The sequence below is a fragment of the Stegostoma tigrinum genome, unplaced genomic scaffold (assembly GCF_030684315.1).
Source record: "Stegostoma tigrinum isolate sSteTig4 unplaced genomic scaffold, sSteTig4.hap1 scaffold_102, whole genome shotgun sequence".
NCBI lineage: Eukaryota > Metazoa > Chordata > Chondrichthyes > Orectolobiformes > Stegostomatidae > Stegostoma > Stegostoma tigrinum.
Genome location: NW_026728054.1, coordinates 48,395 through 61,045, shown reverse-complemented (window position 1 = coordinate 61,045; position 12,651 = coordinate 48,395). Strand labels below are relative to the sequence as shown.

Genomic DNA, 12,651 nt, shown 5'->3' with positions numbered 1-12,651 from the left:
CGGCATTCTTCGTCCCCCTGTAGCCTCTGTTGCACATGTGCATTGTTAGGTGATTATTTGTTTGTGTGCCTGCTTTTTTGCTCAAATGGATAAAGGTAAGTTCGTGTTCTTTTGTCATCAGAACTCTAGCCTCCTCACTCTCATCTTCCTTGTTTCATCCCTCTGCTGGAATATTTAATTTGTCGACATATCTGAAATATGTTGTCGAATGGATTGGGTTTTGTGCCATTGCATTCCCCAAAGCCCATCTACCCATCCTGTTGCTTGTTCTAACAGTTATTATCTTGCAGAGTGGAAAATGCAGTTTGAAAGCAATGGAACATTATTGATGAACAAGTTGATGCATAAATTGCTGCGATCTTCCAAACTACAAACTCACCTTCGATTCTTTCTCGGTCAGAGCATTATGCCGGCGCACATGAATCGTGTTCTCAATGGGACGTCCAAAACCATGGAATTGAATTTGCATGTTGATTTCTTCTTCCCTCTTCAGAAATGCAATGTCGTATCATGATGAAGCTTCCAAGGCAATGATTGTGTCCTTCAATGAAGGGAAAAGTGACTTTTAGATAAATGGAAATATTTCAGTACTTCCACATGCATGAAATGCAAACATTCTCCCTGCATGCTGACCCAAGTCCGCAAGACTAGGGCATGACCCAGTCTCATTTTATCCTATCTTTCTGATTTTACATGCCACGGGATAATCATTGCAGTGTAACAGAAATGTTGATCATGGAAATTTATCAGTGTTTTAATAAATAATGGCAAATTTTCAACATCTTGCAAGTGTATGAAGGCTCAATCTCATGACACCTTGCCTGCTGCACAAAGACATTCTTACACTGCTTTGAGTGTTAGGGCTCAAACAAAACACAATCATTACACAAATGCATCAACACGCTACTTTCAATAGGATCTGGCGCAGGTTTGGAGGGCCGAAGCGCCTGTTCCTGTGCTGTAATTTTCTTTGTTCTTTGACCAGATAAAAAGGAAAAGGGAGGTGTATAACAGTCATCAAGGGAACAAGAGTCCCTGGGGACGCACTAACGTCAACCAGGCCAACATCCCCAGCACTGAGGCACTGACCATCCTCGATCAGCTACAATGGGCTGGACACTTCATCTGTATGACTGACACGAGACTCTCCGCATGTTCTCATCCCAGCTTCAAAAAAGCAGGCGAGACCCAGATGTGCAGAGGAAGCACTCGGTGATAAACTCAAGTCCTCAATGGTGAAGTGCGACATTCCTGCAGACACCTGGGAATCGCCGGTCTCAGACAGCCTATAGCCTGAAGAGCACCTGGGAAGGCATCAAACACTTTGAGGCTTGCCTTTGGAAGCAGCGGAAGCCATGCAGCCACACCAACACCTCCCTCACCCCTTCCCACGACTGCCTTCTGCCCCGAGTGCAACAGAGCCGACGGTAGCTGCATCGGTCTGTACAGCCGGCGATCAATTCAGCCTGAGAGTGGGAGAGTGTCATCCATATCTGCGAGAAACCACCATGATGATGATGTATAGTGTGCAGGGGCATCTCGTCATAGCAATTCAGAGAACAAATACAGGGCAACAGAACGCTGGTGACCAAGATTAGGATGAGGGAGAATCTCAAAATCTTCTACAAGTGTCTCAGAGGGAAAGAGAAAACCCAGGGAAAACCAGGTCTCATTAGGGATGAAGAGGCAAATGAATGGTTTGAACTGGAGGGCAATGTCAGGTGTTAAACGAGAATTTCACATCAGCTTTTACATGTGAGATGGAGCACACAATTCTCGGACAGAATTAACAGAGACTGGGGAGATGTTAGGTGTTTTGGTGAATTTAAAATTGGACAAATCCCAGGTTTGGATGAGGTGTATGCCACGATGCCCAGGGAGATGAGAGAAAACATTCCACTCGCCCTCATACAGAGATTTCAAAAGTACCAAAGGACTGGAGAACAGGTAACATAGTTCCACTTATCAAAATGCGTGACAAACATAAAGCAGAGTATTACAGACTGGTGAGTATCACATCAGTAGAGAGGAAAATATTGGAGAAAATTCTCAACGGCAGACTTAATTTCCATTTCAAGAAGTGGGGTCTGATCAGCGACCGTCAGCATAGCTTTGTCAGAGGGAGGTCACGCCTCACAAACTTAGATGATTCTTTCAAAGAGGTGACGGAGTGTGCAGATGGGAGTTGATGTAATGAAAATAGATTTCAGCAAAGACTTGGACAGGGTCCCAAATGGGAGCGTGGCAAAGAAGGTAAAGCTCGGGGGGTCCAGGAAAATACAGCAAGTTGAATCCAAAGTTACAGATTGGTCAAATGGGCAGGTCAACGGTAGATGGAATGTTAACCCTGATCAATAAGGCAATTTGGACAAACTAACAAGGCAAGGAATCATTCAAAGAAATGCCATGACACTAGGAAGATCAGAGGAATGGTGTGATCTTGGGGTGCTTGTCCACAGATTCCTGAACATGGAATGGCAGCTTAAAAGGACAGTTCAGAAAGCACATGGCTCAAGAGCTGTCCAGGACTTTGGTTAGGCCCCAGCTGAAGTGCTCAGTGCAGTTCTAGTCTCTCCATTATAGAAAGGAGGTGTTTGCATTTGAGCATGTGTGGAGGACATTCATCAGGATGTTCTGAGGGGGTGAAGCATTTTAACTCGATGGAGATTCTGGATAAGTTTGCGTTAGCAATAACTGCTAATGCTGGAGTCTGAGATCACACAGTGTGGAGCTGGAGAAACACTGCAGGCCAGGCAGCATCACTGTTGCCGATCTCTGATCAAAGGTCTAGGCCTGAAACATCAGCTTTTGTGCTCCCGAGATGCTGCTTGGCCTGTTGTGTTCAGCCAGCTCCACACTTTGTTCTCTTGGATTCTCCAGCATCTGCAGTTCCCATTGTATCTAGCATCACTGTTTTATCTGGACAAGGTTGGCTTGTTTTCTTTCGAGTAGAGAAGGTTGAAGGAGGTCCTGAAAAAATTGTTTAGATTAATATGGGTAGGGGCGAGGTAAAAAGAAGGTCCATAATAGGGTCGGTCGGGGGGCGGTGGTGGGAGAGGAAGAGATACATACATTTAAGCTAAAAGCTCAGAAGGAATTTCAGGAAAGAAAAGACACCCAGAAGGTGCTGGGGGGTTGGAATTCATTGTCTGGGACTTCAGTTGAGGTGGATAATCTTTTCACATTAAAGAAAAAGGGTTGGTACAGCACGTAAAATGAAATAACATTCAAGGCAATTGGCCTATTGCTAGAACATGAGCCGAATGTCAACTTAGTGTGGCTTCAGTGGTTACAGACACAATGGAATGAAGTGCTTGTTCAATTCTGTAGAATTCTCTGATTCTATGATTCTGGAGCAGGGGACAGTGAGTGGACAGCACGGGACAGTTCACCTATCTTCTCTTTTATCCATCTTCTATCTGCCTCCGCACTTCTCCCTATTTTTTACAGAATCCCCTTCTCCTCCCCCATTTTTGAAGAAGGGTCTCGATCTGAAACGTCAGCTTTCTTGCTTCTCTGATGCTGCTCGGCTCGCTGTGTTCATCCAGTTCGACACCTTGCTCTCTCAGATTCTCCAGCATTGGCAAGTTCCTACTATCTCTTGAGGAAATTTACTTGTTTTTGCACCCAAACTGTGGTGAGAATGTGGAACGCACCGACTGTGTGGGTGGTAGAGGCAGAAAGCATGATAACATTTAACAAGTCTGTGATTGGGCATTTGCGATGCCAAGGCAAACAAGGCTCTGGGTCGAGTGCTGGGAAATGTGATGAGAATAGTTCGGGACTTGCATCTTGTGAGGGCACATACAATTTGCTGAAGGGTCTGTTCCATTACCATAGCACTCTATTATGCTGTCCCTCAATGATCCTGTGACAAGCAAGTGAAGGTTTACAGAAACAGGTACTTTTCAAGGACAATGCCAAAAGGAAGAGTGATGCACAGTCAAAGTGCATGTAAGAATTTAACAAAGGATTAACACCATTGAAGAACTGGTATTTGTGCCAATGCACCAAACCTGCAGATGAAAATGCAGTGTGCAGTTTGATTGCAAACAGCATCAACCACCAGTTAGTAACATGATCAATGGAAATATCTGAATGCCTGCTGTTGTGATCTCAAGCATTTACCTGCGTCGAGTGAAATCCACCACCATAGTTCTGTTGCATCGTTGGCCACCTCGCAATCGGTGTTGCATAGTCAATATCATTCCTTGACAATGCTTGAAGCAAGGCATAAGCAGTGGTTTCCACAGTCATCGCAAAAGCCTCTGCTGCTTCAATTGGATACGGCTTCTCGTCCTCCAACCATGGAGGTTTTCCAGTTACCGACATCAGAATCTGTCATTTGAGAAAGGGATGAGCTGAGAATAAAGTTTACATCATATAGATTTTTGTTTGCATTTCACCAACACAACAATGGTTTTCTGGTCAAGATCCACCATTGTCTCACCACTGATGTCTATAACATTCTCCATACTTCCCGCTCAGTGATGGGTCCTTTTGTTTGGGAAAAATAGGCACCTTCAAATGCAAATGAATCAAGATGAGCTTCAGTTTCTCATCAGGCTACATGGCAGTTATTACAAGATGTTACGAACAAAAGGTGAAGAGGCAGATGAAACCATTCATAGCATCAGTCTGGATGATCTTCTTGCCCTCATCCTGAGGAGGCATCACAGATCTTAACTTACACGCAATTCAAGTTATTTCATGCAATGACAAGACTGAATGTTCTGGATACTGCAAATGCCATGGCACCTGGCAGCATCTGACAAACTGTATTGGAACAATGTGCCCCAAGGTCAGCACACCAACAGTAAATGTTTTCCAGTACATTTTTAAACACTTGCGACACTCACATTTCAGAGAAAGATGACCTATCATGTAATAGTCAGACAAATTGTGCTGACCAATTATGGCCTCAATGTATTCTCAATCATCAGCAAAGTAATGCAACATCTGGATGACCGTGCTGTCAAACAGCTGCACACTAAGGTTCAGTTTACTTTTCGTCATGCCACACTTCTCGAAACCTCATTCAGGAGTTACCACAAATATGATCAGCGATCCTGAGCTTGAAAAGGAAGGAAAGTGCAATCTGTCATTTCCACCAAGGCAACTTCTGATTGAATGTGGTGTGAAGCAGAGGAATAGAAAATTGAGTCAGTGGCATTCACTGGATACCTGCACTGGTTGAAGTCATGTCTTCATTTGAACCAAATTGGAGACATGAATGTTCATTGAATATTGTCCAGGTGTCCAGCAGAATTCATGACTTTTCCAACAGTGAAATCAACAATGAGAAAATACAGTGAGGCTTGGACAACGATCAGGCTGGGCCTGATAAATGATAAGTAACATTTGCACCACACAAGTGCTAAGCAGCAATCAGCTCCAACAAGAGAGAATATGACCATATCACAAAATTCCATGTCCTTACCTGAACATCATCCTTACATTTATTTTTAAATGTACAAGTGCTATCCAAGCCATGCAGGGCTATGGGCCAGGTGTTGGAAATGAGGTCAGAAAAATTCACTGCTTCTCTTTGACTGTCACAGAATCCGTGAGCTTAAGAATTTAATTCTCCTGTATTGTAGACTACTGAGGTGCTTGGCTATCCACTTCATCAAGGTTAACACTGATCTAAAACTAAACTGGGTCAGTTATCTAATCAGCAGTAGCCAGGTCCGTGGTACAAACCGCCCTGCTGTGGAACAGGGTCAGGCAAATCCAAGTGAGTGATTGTGGTTGGAGGCTCATTCGTTGGGGGCATGGTGTCTGTCGCCACATTTGAGACAGCAGGGCTGTGTGTTGCTTCCCTGGTGCAAAGGTCAAGGACATCTCTGAGTGGTTGCAACAAATTCTTAAGGGGGAGGGTGAGCAGCCAGAGGCCATTGTCCACATTGGTACCAATGACGTAGGAAGAAAGAGGGATGTGATCCTGTGGACTGTGTACAAGGAGTTAGCAAAGAGGCTGAAAGGCAGGGCCTAGAGGGTAATAGTTACTGGGTTACTACCAGAGCCACATGTTCGTGAGCTAAATTATACAAAGATAGGTGAGATGAATGCATGGTTAAGGAGCTGGTACAGGGGCCAGGGTTTCAAGTTCATGGATAACTGGGTCCACTTCTTCGGCAAGGGGTGACCTGTGTAAGAGGGATGGGTTGCACCTGAACTGAACGGGAACAAATATCTTCACACGGAGGTTTGCTAGTGCTACTTAGGATGATTTAAAGGCTGGCAGGCAGCTGGAAACGAGAGCAGCAGGTCAGCAAGTCGATGAATTGATAGCAGGTACATGTTAGGACCAATAAATCAGAAAAGAATGGCAGTCAGACACAGGTACATGAACATGATGGCACAAACAAGCTGACCTATGTTTCTTTCACTGCAAGGAGTATTATAGCTGAGGCAAATGAGCTTAGAGCCTGGATCAGTACATGGGACTCTGATGTTGAGGCCATTACATGGGTTTGGTTGAGACAGAGACCGGACTGGTTGCTCAATGTTCCAGGGTTTCATTGTTTTCGATAAGATAGAGGGGAAGGTAAAAGAAGGAGGTGCTCTCCTAACCTGTGGGAAATATTACATCTGTACCTAGAAAGGATATTCTGGAGGGCTTGCCCACTGAGGCAATGGAGGTCGCGTTCAAAATTAAGACAGACACAATCACTCTGATCAGATTAAATTAATAGCCTGCTCCCCTGTTGCCACTGACACACTGAGGAACAAATATGTAGGCAGCTTGTGAAATGATGCACTAACTCAGAGTTGTCACAGTCAGTGAATTTAACCTCCACGGTATTGACTGGGACTCCCTTACAACAAGAGTTTAAATGAGGCTGAATTTGTTTAGTCTATCCAAGAGAGTTTCTTGACACAGTATATGGAGAGAAGATGGGCCATGCTGGACTTTGTCCTGGTCAGGTAACTGGTGAGAAGGGTGGGAAAGCATTTTGGAAATAGTGATCACAACTCCTTCAATTTTAAGATTGCTATGAAGAAGGATAAGTCAGGACCTTGGGGGAGAGTAAATTATATCAATTTTAGGTAGGAGCTGGGGAGTGTTAATTGGGGGGAGCTGTCACATTTGCCACATGGGAATTGTTTAAAGGCCTGCTTATGAGTTTAGGATCAGGAAGGAGGAAGGACAAGGATGGCAAGGTAAAAGACCCTTGGATAATTGGGGAGGTTGTGAAGTTAGTCAAATGGGCAAAAAACAGAAATATGTCAGGTTTTGGAAGCTAAAATCGAACAGGGCCGACATAAAGAAAGCAGAAAAAGAAAGGGTGATGAAATGACCTTGGCAAGGAGGGTTAAAGGAAATCCCAAGGCATTCGATGCATACATCAAAAACAAGGGGATAAATAGTGAGGAAGTAGGACCATTCAGGATAAAGGAGGGAACTTGTGTACGGAAGCAGAGGATATGGGCAAGATCCGAAATGAGAACTGTGCATCACTATTCACTCAGGCGAAGGGTGTGGAGGATAGTGGGATTTGTGTGGAGCATGCTCATATGACAACAGCATTTTGAGATCAAGAAAGAGCATTAAGGTGGATAAGTCCTCAGGACCCAATGGTATCTACTCAAGGATTTTGAGCGAGGTGAGAGAGGAGATTGTCGGGGCATTCAGCAATATCTTTGTATCCTTAGTAGCCACTGGAGGGGTACTGGAGGACGAGCAAGTTGCTAAATGTTCTTCTTCTGTTCAAGAACGTAAATAGGATCAATCCAGGAAACTATAGACTAGAGAGTCTCTCATCATTCATTGGGAAGCTATTGGAGAGAATTCTTAGGGATTGTATTTACCTGTATTTGGAACAGCATGGCCCAATTAGAGACAGTCAGCATGGCTTTGTGCAGGGCAGGTCATGTCTTACTAACTTGATTGAATTTTTTGAGGAGGTAACTAATGTGATCATTGAAGGTAGAGTGGTGGATATTGTTGACATGGATGTTAGCAAGGCTTTCAACAAGGTGCTTCACCGTAGGATCATCCAGAAGATTAAGATCCATGGGGTCCGTGGTCACTTATCTGCTTGGATTCACAACTGGCTTGCCCAGAGAAGGCAGAGGGTGGTGGTGGAAACGTGCTTTTTAGGCTGCAGATCCAGGACTATTGTGTTCTGCAGGGATCTGTACGGGGACCTCTGCTGTTGTGGTATATATATAAAATGACTGAGGTGACAAGATAGGTGGATGCGTTAGTAAGTTTTTAGACGATAGAATGATTGGTAGAGTGGTAGTTAGGGTAGAAAGTCATAAAAGGATACAGAAAGATACAGGTCCGTTGCAGAAATGGCAAGTGAATTTTAATCCATTAAGTGTGAAGTGCTCCACTTTGGGAAATTAAATGTTAAGGAAAAATATACAGTTAATGGCAGGACCCTGAGCAGCATTTGTGTATACAGGGATCTTGGGATTCAGTTCATCGCTCCCCGAAAGGGGCCACACAAGTTGATAGAGTGGCAAAGAAGACGCATGGCATGCTTGCCTTTATTAGTTCGGGAATCAAGCACAAGAATCAGGATGTCATGTTCCAGCTTTAGAACACTTTGGTTAGGCCTTAAGTATTGCACTCTTAAGAATTGTATCCAATTCTGGTCATCATGTTACAGGAAGGGCGTGGAGGTTTTGAATAGGGTGCAAAAGAGGTTGCCTGGATTTGAGGGCTTGAGCTAGAAAGGAGAGGCTGGAAAGACTCAGACTGTTTTCTCTGCAGTGGCAGAGGTTGAGGGAAGACTTGATAGAGGTTTACAAATTTGTGACATGCATGGACAGATTCTGACTGTAACCCTTCTCCCAGATGTGAAATGTCTAAAACTGGGGGCATGTACTTAAGGTGAGAGGGGGAAAGTTCAAAGGAGATGTCAGAGACAATTCTTATATACAGAGTGGTAGGAGTCTGAAAAGCACTGCCGGGGTGGCTGTGGAAGCAGATACAATAGGGCCGTTTAAGACACTTTTATATACGTACATGAATATACAAGGAATGTAGGGATATGAATCAAGGACATTCAGAAGGCTTTAGCTAAATTTGGCATCATGTTTAGCACAACAGTGCATGCCAAAGGGCCTGTTCCTCTGCTGAAGTGTTCTTGGATCTATGTTCATCAATGTGACTGGAACCGTAGATCAGAGACAATAGATTCTACAGCAAGTAACTCACTTTGGACTTCTCAACATCTGTCCACTGCCGATAAACTCCAAATCCGGGTGTCAATGAAATACTCTTCACTCAGGTGAACGAGTGCGACTCCGACAACACTATCGATAAACGACAGCAATGCAGTCAAATCATCCCACTGATTGATCCCCCTTCTTACGTAAGGATATAGGAAAACAGGTAGGCCATTCAAACCTTCAAACACTTTCTACCATCCAATGAGATTATAACTTAATTGCGGCCTACCTCCATATTGCCTTTGGTCCATATCCCTCAATACTGTTTTTCCTTTCGGTCGAACTGAAAATTTACAATTAACAATGGATCGAGAATGAACTGTTGTTTGAGATGGGGAGTTACAACGAGACAATGCACCAATTCATCAAACTCCTTCCACAGTACCTGATAATTGTGTGAACCATACCACCCAAAAATATTTAAACAGCAGCTCCAGAATCTGTATGTTCCCTGTCAAAATCAGCAGAATCCTGATCTGGAACTGTATGACTGTTACTTCATTTCCACTGAGTAAAAGCAATTCATCTCCTGTCCTCAGTATTTCATTAATATATTCATACCACGTGCATTGCAGCTATTCAACAGGCCAATTCTCCACAACCTTCTCAACAGCAATTCTGGATGGATAGCAAATGCAGCCCAAGAAAGCAACATCAATGACATGCTCGTGAATTTTAAAAATTATCATGACAATATTTGCGGATTATAACAAATCTCAGACTTCATGACGTCAAAAAATCCATTCTCCCCCTCTCCCCACTGCTTGGATGTGCTTTCATGATTGTGATTTACAAAGAACAGCAACTAATTTGAAACAATTCACTTGCAAAAATAGAACAGAAATCTAGTTTTGTGCAAAACCGATGCGAAACAGATAGTAGCGGATCGCCAAGGGGACTGTTGGAGAATGCAGAATATAGACAGATTGGAGAGTTAGGTGGAGAAATGGCAGATGGAGTTCAATCCGGGCAAATGCGAGGTGATGCATTTTGGAAGATCCAATTCAAGAGCGAACTGTACGGGAAATGGAAAAGCCCTGGGGAAAATGGATGCACAGAGAAATCTGGGTGTTCAGGTCCATTGCACCCAGACGGTGGCAACGCAGGTCAATAGAGTGGTCAAGAAGGCATACGGCATGCTTTCATTCATCAGACGGGGTATCAAGTATAAGAGTTGGCACGCCATGTTACAGTTTTATGGGACTTGGGTTCACATTTGGAATATGGCGTACAGTTCTGGTCGCCACATTACCAATAGGACGTGAATGCTTTAGAGATGGTGCGGAGGAGGTTCACCAGGATGTTACCTGGTATGGAGGGCACTAGCTATGAACAGAGGTTGAGTAGATTGGGATTATTTACATGAGAAACACAGAGATTGAAGGGGGGGACCTGATTGATGTCGACAAAATCATGAGAAGTATAGACAGGGTGGATAGCAAGAAGCTTTCTATCTCAGAGTGGGGGGACTCAATTACTAGACGTCACAATTTCAAGGTGAGAGGGGAAAAGTTGAAGGCATATGAGTGGAAAGTTCTTCATGCAGAGAGTCGTGGGTGCCTGAAACGCGTTGTCAACGCAGGCGTTCGAGGCGGCACAATAGCGTCATTTAAGATGTATCTAGACAGAAACATGAATGGGCAGGGAGCAAAGGGAACAGATCCTTGGAAAATAGGCGACAGGTTTACATAAAGGATCTGGAATGGCGCAAGCTTGGAGGGCCAAAGGGCCTGTTCCTGTGCTGTAATTTTCTTTGTTCTTTTCCTCTTTGAAACAGTTTGAAGGCTGGCTATCAGCTAGACAACAGCAGCGATCCCTGGGATTCGTCATTAGAAACATGAAGGAGTTTCCAACATCAATTGGACAGAGAGCGTATATGAAGATTCAAGTCACTATTTCATCTACAACTTTCCACTCACACCGGTGCAATGCCCTTTCAGAACTACAGTGCATGTTAGTCCAGAACATGCTGCACTCAAGCCACTTCCATTTTTCCACTTCCTGAACTTGATCCCTTCATTTCCTGCTTTGTTTGCTTTTATGTTTTTCTAGTCTTGAAGATTTCTACAGTACAAATTTACAGTTGCCCTATTATAGGAAGGATATTTTTAAGCAAGAGTGGGCACAGAAGAAATTTACCAGATCGTTGCTGAGCATGGAAGGTTTCAGTGATAAAGGAAGGTTGGGTCAGCTGCAACTTTTTTCACTGGAGCAAAGGGGGATGAAAGGTGACCTGATCGACGTTAATAAATAGGACAAGGCTGGAGGGATATGGGCCAGGAAGAGGCAGTTGGGACTAGTTTAGTTTGGGATTATGTTGGACCTAAGGGCCCATTTCCACGCTGTACGACTATGACTCTATAAAATAGGCTGACAAGGTCAAGTCACACATACCGAACCAAAACGAGAAAAAAAAAAGCACAGCATCCCCCTCAAATTACATCTCACCACAGGACAAGTTCAGGCCAGGCTACTACATAGAACAAACATCAACACTGCATCTCAAACCTCCACTGGAATTGAATAGTTTTGCATTTATCTTGATAAGTGAAACCACATTCTGTTCTCCAACCCTCTGGTACTTCCCTTGTGAGAGGAATTGAAAAACTGGTCAGGGCCACTGAGATTTTCTTTCTGAGGTAACAAGGTGCAGAGCTGGATGAAAACAGCCGGCCAAGCAGCATCAGAGGAACAGGAAGGCTGACGTTTCAGGCCTAGACACTTCTTCAGAAATGGGGGAGGGAGGGGGGGTTCGGAAATAAATAGGGAGAGAGCGGGAGGCGGATAGAAGTTGGATTAAGGAAAAGATAGGTGGACAGGAGACAGACAGGTCAAAGAGGCAGGGATGGAGTGCAGGTGGGAAGTTAGGGAGCAGACAGGGCAGTCCAGATAGGACGAACAGGTCAAGGGGGCGGGAAGAGGTTAGTCGGTAGGAGGTGGGGGTGGGGGTGGGGCTTGAGGTGGCAGGATGGAATAGGTGGGTTGGTTTTGGGTTGCGGGAGCAGGAGGGGAGATTTTGAAGCTTGTGAAGTCCACATTGATACCACTGAGCTGCGGGGTTCCCAAGCGGAATATGAGGCGCTGCTCCTGCAATCTTCAGGTGGCACTGCAGGAGACCCAGGATGGACATGTAATCTGAGTATTGGGAGGGAGAGGTGAAACGGTTCGCGACTGGTAGGTGCAGTTCTTTCGTGCATCGGTGACTTGCAAAGGTCCCGAAGCCTCCGCTTGGTTTCCCCGATGTAGAGGGGGCCACAATGGGAACAGCGAATACAGTATATCACATTAGCAGATGTGCAGGTGAACATCTGCTTGATGTGGAATTTCTTCTTGGGGCCTGGGATGGGGGTGAGGGGGGAGGTATCGAGACAGGTGAAGCACTTCCTGCAGTTGCAGGAACAAGTGCCGCGTGTACGGGGTGCTGGGGGGGGAGTGTGGAGTGCATAAGGGAGTCACCTGAGG

General features: G+C 44.7%; 1 long non-coding RNA gene across 1 annotated transcript in view; it reads right to left on the bottom strand.

Moving 5' to 3' along the window:
* The window catches only part of LOC132207569 (uncharacterized), a 113,457-nt gene extending 109,128 nt beyond the window's left edge, over positions 1-4,329 (bottom strand). The window contains exons 1-2 of the long non-coding RNA XR_009443584.1: positions 4,129-4,329; positions 380-541 (exon numbers count right to left, since the gene is read on the bottom strand). This is a non-coding gene — a long non-coding RNA (uncharacterized LOC132207569). The remainder of the gene's footprint in view (positions 1-379; positions 542-4,128) is intronic.
* Between the last annotated feature and the right edge of the window lie 8,322 nt (positions 4,330-12,651).